At 37.9% G+C, this 7107-nt stretch overlaps 1 pseudogene; it reads left to right on the top strand.

Moving 5' to 3' along the window:
• Positions 1 to 1053: 1053 nt before the first annotated feature.
• On the top strand, positions 1054 to 1935 carry LOC132371533 (TIMELESS-interacting protein-like; annotated as a pseudogene).
• Positions 1936 to 7107: the final 5172 nt, after the last annotated feature.

Here is a 7107-nt window from a genome sequence, read left to right as displayed (position 1 = left end):
TGGATATGGGCATTTACTTGGCTTATCTCTTCTATTCAGACAAACATCTTTGTTAGGCTCCTTATTTGTCCTAAGAGGACATAAGTCCTCCCTCCACATTAACTAATTGTTAAAACTAAAATGAACATTAAAATCAACATTGGGAGTAGATGTACTGTAGATGCTTGTCATAATGTAATCTTGAACTATCTGTTGTTCATTACCTTTCAAAAAGTCAACTGAGAGAAATAATTATAGAAGGGAGTGCTTGGATGCTATAAACTTCACTAAATCAGTGATTATCAAGAAAGAATGATACTTTCCCTGACTAATGATATTATTAGAATAAGCTTGGCTATGTCACAGTAACAAAGGGACCCCTTTCTCAGTGCTTAAAGTCACAAATTTCTCACTCATGCAAGGAACATGTCTATTAGAGGGCATTTGTGAGTTTGCTTCACGTTTTCTTTGCCCCAAACCTGATATGACAGAGCAATGTCTATTTTGAACATTTCAAGTTTGGTGGTATAAGTAAATGAGACATGGAGAACCACAAACTGTTAAAGTTCATGTCTGCCCCAGAGAGAAACCCACGCACATATGGTCACCTTATTTTTGATAAAGGAGGCAAGAATATACAATGGAGAAAAGACAGCCTCTTCAATAAGTGGTGCTGGGAAAACTGGACAGCTACATGTAAAAGAATGAAATTAGAACACTCCCTAACACCATATACAAAAATAAACTCAAAATGGATTAAAGACCTAAAAGTAAGGCCAGACACTATCAAACTCTTAGAGGAAAACATAGGGAGAACACTCTATGACATAAATCACAGCAAGATCCTTTTTGACCCACCTCCTAGAGAAATGGAAATAAAAACAAAAATAAACAAATGGGACCTAATGAAACTTAAAAACTTTTGCACAGCAAAGGAAACCGTAAACAAGACGAAAAGACAACCCTCAGAATGGGAGAAAATATTTGCAAATGAAGCAACTGACAAACGATTAATCTCCAAAATTTACAAGCAGCTCATGCAGCTCAATATCAAAAAAACAAACAACCCGGTTTCCTGGCCGCGCGGAGCTCTGTGCTGTGGGTGCTGCAATCTGCTCGAGAGGAAAAGATGCTAGAACCACAGGAGAATGGCTTGATTGACCTACCAGATTATGAGCATATAGAAGATGAAACTTTTCCTCCATTCCCACCTACAGCCTCTCCAGGGAGAGAAGATGGTGAAGGAGCTGAACCTGAAGAAGATTAATTTCAGAGAGAGGGCTTCCAGCATTAAGGCATGTGTTTGATAAGGCAAAATTCAAAGGTAAAGGTCATGAGGCTGAGGACTTGAAGACAGTAATCAGACACATGGAGCACTGGGCGCATAGGCTGTTCCCTAAACTGCAATTTGAAGATTTTATTGACAGAGTTGAATATCTGGGAAATAAAAAAGAAGTTCAGACCTGTTTAAAACAAATTCGACTTGATCTCCCTATTTTACATGAAGATTTTGTTAGCAATAAAGATGAAGTAGGGGAAAATAATGGCCATGATGTAACTGCTACCGAGTTAGATCCCTTTCTGACAAACTCATCTGAAAGTGCAAAGTTCGCTTCTGAGTCTAGTAGAAGCCTAACAGAAGAACAACAACAAAGAATTGAGAGAAATAAACAACTGGCCTTGGAAAGAAGACAGGCAAAGCTACTGAGTAATAGTCAGTCCCTAGGAAATGACTTGTTAATGAACACACCCAGTACACAGACACCTGAAGAGGGTAGTACAGGTGAGGAGCAAAAGGAGGAAGAATCAAATGGATTTAACAAAGACCTTCTAGACAATCCACATAATGCTGCTGCTGCCAATACTGTAAATGAAGAGGAGGAATTAAAAATAGAGAAAATGCAACTGGACCAGTCCTTTTAAAATATATAATAGTAACTTAAGGCTTCATCTAGAAATATTACTAAGGTTGGATAGGCCTCAAATGAGAAAATCTATTAACTTGCTATCTTCCAAATTTGAGATGACTATGCATTTTGCCTACTTTGAGTGAAAATCCATATATAGTGAAACTTTTATAGATTCCTGTTTAAAATCTGGTATTATTTATAATTTATACTTGTTTCTTATTCACTTTCATTGTCTATTTATTCTCCTTAGTGTTTATTTTTATATAGGTATGACCTTGTAAAAATGATTGGTAGTTAATAAGTAGCTTCCACTGCTAGTGTGCCATTGAATGCCCTGTTTTTACTAAATTGGGTGGTGTTTTAAGATGTAAATATGTAATAAATGCTAATGTTCTTTTATTTTTAAATAAAAAGCTCACAAACTAAAAACAAACAAACAAACAAAAAACAAACAAACAACCCAATCCAAAAATGGGTAGAAGACCCAAATAGACATTTTTCCAAAGAAGATATGCAGATTGCCAACAAACACATGAAAGGATGCTCAACATCACTAATCTTTAGAGAAATGCAAATTAAAACTACAATGAGGTATCATCTCACATCAGTCAGAATGGCCATCATCAAAAAATCTACAAACAGTAAATGCTGGAGAGGGTGTGGAGAAAAGGGAACCCTCTTGCACTGTTGATGGGAATGTAAATTGATAAAGCCACTATGGAGAACAGTATAGAGGTTCCTTAAAAAACTAAAAATAGAACTACCATATGACCCAGCAATCCCACTACTGGGCATATACTCTGAGAAAACCATAATTCAAAAAGAGTCATGTAACACGGTGTTCATTGCAGCTCTATTTACAATAGCCAGGATGTGGAGGCAACCTAAGTGTCCATCGACAGACGAATGGATAAAGAAGTTGTGGCACATATATACAATGGAATATTGCTCAGCCATAAAAAGAAACAAAATTGAGTTATTTGTAGTAAGGTGGATGGATCTAGAGTCTGTCATACAGAGTGAAGTAAGTCAGGAAAAGAAAGAAATATCGTATATTAATGCATATATGTGGAACGTAGAAAAATGATACAGATGAACCGGTTTGCAGGGCAGAAATAGAGAGACAGATATAGAGAACAAACGTATGGACAGCAAGGGGGGAAAGTGGTGGGGGGTTGTTGGTGGGGGTGTGATGAATTGGGAGATTGGGATTGACATGTATACACTGATGTGTATAAAATGGTTAACTAATAAGAACCTGCTGTATAAAAAGTAAATAAAATAAAATTCAAAAATTCAAAAAAAAAAAAAACTTGCAATAATTTGGAAGTGTCACACTTCCTTCTTCCTACTACCCAAAATTGATTTATAGAAAATTTAAATCTCCATTAAATTCTCTTTCTGATATCCCAGAAGATAATTTTTTTAAAAAATAAATTTATTTATTTATTTTTGACTGTGTTGGGTCTTCGTTTCGGTGCGAGGGCTTTCTCTAGTTGCGGCGAGCGGGGTCCACTCTTCATCGCGGTGCGCGGGCCTCTCACTATCGCGGCCTCTCTTGTTGCGGAGCACAGGCTCCAGAGGCGCAGGCTCAGTAGTTGTGGCTCACGGGCCCAGCTGCTCCGCAGCATGTGGGATCTTCCCAGACCAGGGCTTGAACCCGTGTCCCCTGCATTGGCAGGCAGATTCTCAACCACTGCGCCACCAGGGAAGCCCCAAAAGATAATTTTTTTAAAAAAGACTTTATTCATCTTTTGGCTGCATTGGGTCTTAATTGCAGTACATGGGATTTTTCGTTGCAATGCACAGGCTTCTCTCTAGTTGTGGCACTGGGCTTAGTTGCCGCACTGGGCTTAGTTGCCCCGTGGCATGTGGGATCTTAGTTCCCCAACCAGGGGTTGAACTGGCATCCCCTGCATTGCAAGACCGATTCTTAACCACTGGACCACCAGGGAAGACCCCCTTGGAGATAAATTAATTCAGTAGAAAACTGTGAGTCTTTCTACAACTTAAAGTGGCAGAGATAAGTGGATGAAGAGATGAAGAATCTTTTGCATTGTGGATCTGTAAAAAAGATGGCAGTAGATAATCTCGAAGGTAACTTTCAATGTCATGATTTCATAGAAAAAAATCTGTTTTTTTACAAAGTCCTCATGAATTTTGCAATGAATATAAAGTCAGATCATATTAAGCAGAAGCCATTGTCTCTGATACCTTTGATGTGATGATAGCTGTTTCAGTTAATCCTGTGACTGTCAAATACAGAATACTCATCGCCCAGAATTGTCATCTTTGTCTTCTGATGCTATCATTTTTTTGCCACATTAGACGATGATTTAGTGATATCCACATTATTTTGTTATCTGAGGTATATCCTTGAGGAAGAGATAAGTTCTACTATAATTCTGAGTTCCATCCCTCTATTTCACAATGTCAGGCCTTATTGAACTTTAAAGAAACTCTACTTTCTGTTTCCCCACCAAACTATAGAAATATAGCACATCTACCTCTGAGGCAAGAAATATGAAACAAGGACATTTCCTGAATAAAGAGTGATGTCCTTGTGTGTACTACAGATTTAAATATAATATTCAAGGTAGCAGTTAGTGTTTGTAGGAAGATACTCAAGTGTTTTCTTTGGAAAACTGCCTGTGTTCTCTTAGCTTCATGATCAAGAGAGCAGATATGGCAGAAATATGATAAATATGGGAAACCTGACTTAATTCCATTGACAGTTTTTGCTTGGGTGAATCTTTTGGCATAATAAAGATTTCTTGACTCTGCCTGTGAAGCTAAAAAAATAAGAGAGCATCATTTTTCTTATACATCTCCAGCAGGCAGACTTGAGAAATTCTGTAACTTCTCAGTGATTTATAGGAACAGCGCAGCTTATTTAGACCAGGGGAGAGAGAGAAAGGATGAAGGAGAATAGATCTATGTCCTATATTTCTGAAAAGTTGGGACCATTTATTTGTTCACTTTTTAGTAGAGATTCACTTACTAGTTACTGAGATCTTCTCATGAGCTACCTCTTGAGATGTCAAGACAACTAGACAAAAATCGACCAAGAAATGAAAGGAGAAAACATACAGCTTTCCACCGCTACAAAGGAGATCAGAACTGCTGCATATAACCCAATCCACGAGGCCAAAGTCCAGATAGCAGGCCCTCCTTCTCCCCAAATCAAAGCCTAGGGCAGCAGCTACTGAAACCACTTATTCTGACTGTTAGTTTTTTACTTTGCAAAAGGTCCAGTGGAAAGATGAGCAGAACTGAGGAGGCCGAAAAGGAACTGTGCTGTCCATGACACCTTTAAATATAAAGAATCCCTGAAGGAGATAAAGTTTATAAAATTCTTAAAGTTTAGAAATTTTGGCCTGTAGGATTCTGCCTTTGATGTAAGCCCTCTTTTGCACTCTTTTCTGCCTCTTTTCATTATAAATTCTTCCCCTTTCTCAGACTTTCGTTTTCTTACTGAACTCCCCAGCTCTGAGGTCCCACTACTAACCCTCAAGACTCTAAATCTTAGAATTGATGTTTCTTCCTGAGAAAGTCCAAAATGAAATAATTTTCTTCAAGAGAGTTTGGAGAGCCAAGACAGAAGACGAATGGCACTTGTATTTCTCTGCTTTGCTTTGAGAGAATCCTCCAGATTTTATGTTTTCGGAACGGAATGTGTTTGTAACAATTGTCATTCCAGAAAGCAGAGTTCTGTTTTCAGCCCCATGGAAAATGTGTAGTGGATGTAGTACTCAGGCAATGTGGCATAGAGGAAAAAGGTATCCAATAACAGGGCTGTGAAGCATTACCCTTCAGGGAGCCCATTGTGCACTGTACACCTGAGATAATCCTGTCTAGACGTTTGTCAGGAGAGGAACAGCTGGCAACTCTCCTCCCCTTCTACACCTTTAAAGCCTGGTTCTAATCTCCACTCTCCCGGAAACTTCCCCTTTGTGATGCCGTTTCATTATGATAGGAAATTCATCTCACATTTCTGTTATGTGGTTTTGTTCTCTTTACAATGTGATCATTTGTATCCATTTATGCATTGGTTTGAAAACATTTCTAGTCATTTTCCTCCTGTCTATGTGCTATGGGTAACCAATTATTTTGTGCCTTTTTGCTGGTAAGAATCATGTCTTTTATTTGTTTTTTTTCTTTCTCCTGGTGTCTAGTTGAGCATTGCAAAGTTGATGATTGAGTGATAAGAAGAAACACTCAATATCTTATGAAAAATGACAAGGAATCCTTTGGTTTGCATGATCTCATCATAAGTTTATTTGTTGATTAGATTGTCTGAATGTTAGAGTCTGTTTCAAGAGGAGATGTTGACTGCTGTATCAACGTTAGACCCAAATAAGAAAGCAAGGGAGTAGGGAGAGTGTGGTGAGAGGGAGGAGGGAGGAAAAGAATCTAAGTGTTCCTAACCAATCTCTTTCCGTGTTTGCACCACCATTTACAATGCCATGGCACACAACTCTGAAACTTTTTTTCTTTTTCTTTTTATCCTGATATAAAAAGGTACATGAAGGATTGGCCTCTTTATTTTAATCCAGGCTCCATCACTAACTATAACACTGTACAAGTTACTTAAACTTTCAGTGCCTCAGTTTCCCCATTTCAAAACTTAGAATGAAAATAGCAGCTACTTCTTAGTGATATCATGAGGAGTAAAATAAGAATATACGTAAAACTCTTAGAGCAGTACTTGACATGTAGAAAGTGCTCAGTCGTCATCAGTATCATTATTTGAGTTGGTTAAGAAGCAGGAAATAAGTGCTGATCAAAGTGGCAATCAGGTTACTGATCAAAGTGGCAATCATAGGTTATCCCAACAGAAGGGGAAAATAGGAATCTTACCCTTCTGTGGGACAAGAATAATATAATCGCTCAACATATTCCTGACTTTTCAATGAGATGGGAAGTTTAGTCTTAAAATTATGAGTATCTGGTCATCTTTTAACATAGTAATAACAACGATAATGAAAATTACTTCTCAACATAACATCTACCAAAGGAAGCTCTTGACAATTATTGTCCTGCCTTAGTCATCCATTTTCTCACCATCAACTAGTATTTACTAAAACAGGATTGCTATGAAATCTTATCTCTAGCTTATTCTGTAACTGAAGGAGATAAAGTTTGCACCTGGGAAGAATAAAAAAGAATTTAAGAAGGCACACCATTACTCACAGACATTACCAAAGGGACAAGATGT

The sequence above is a fragment of the Balaenoptera ricei genome, chromosome 9 (assembly GCF_028023285.1).
Source record: "Balaenoptera ricei isolate mBalRic1 chromosome 9, mBalRic1.hap2, whole genome shotgun sequence".
NCBI lineage: Eukaryota > Metazoa > Chordata > Mammalia > Artiodactyla > Balaenopteridae > Balaenoptera > Balaenoptera ricei.
Note: the sequence above shows the minus strand (reverse complement) of the source record. Positions and strands in the feature narration are given on the sequence as shown.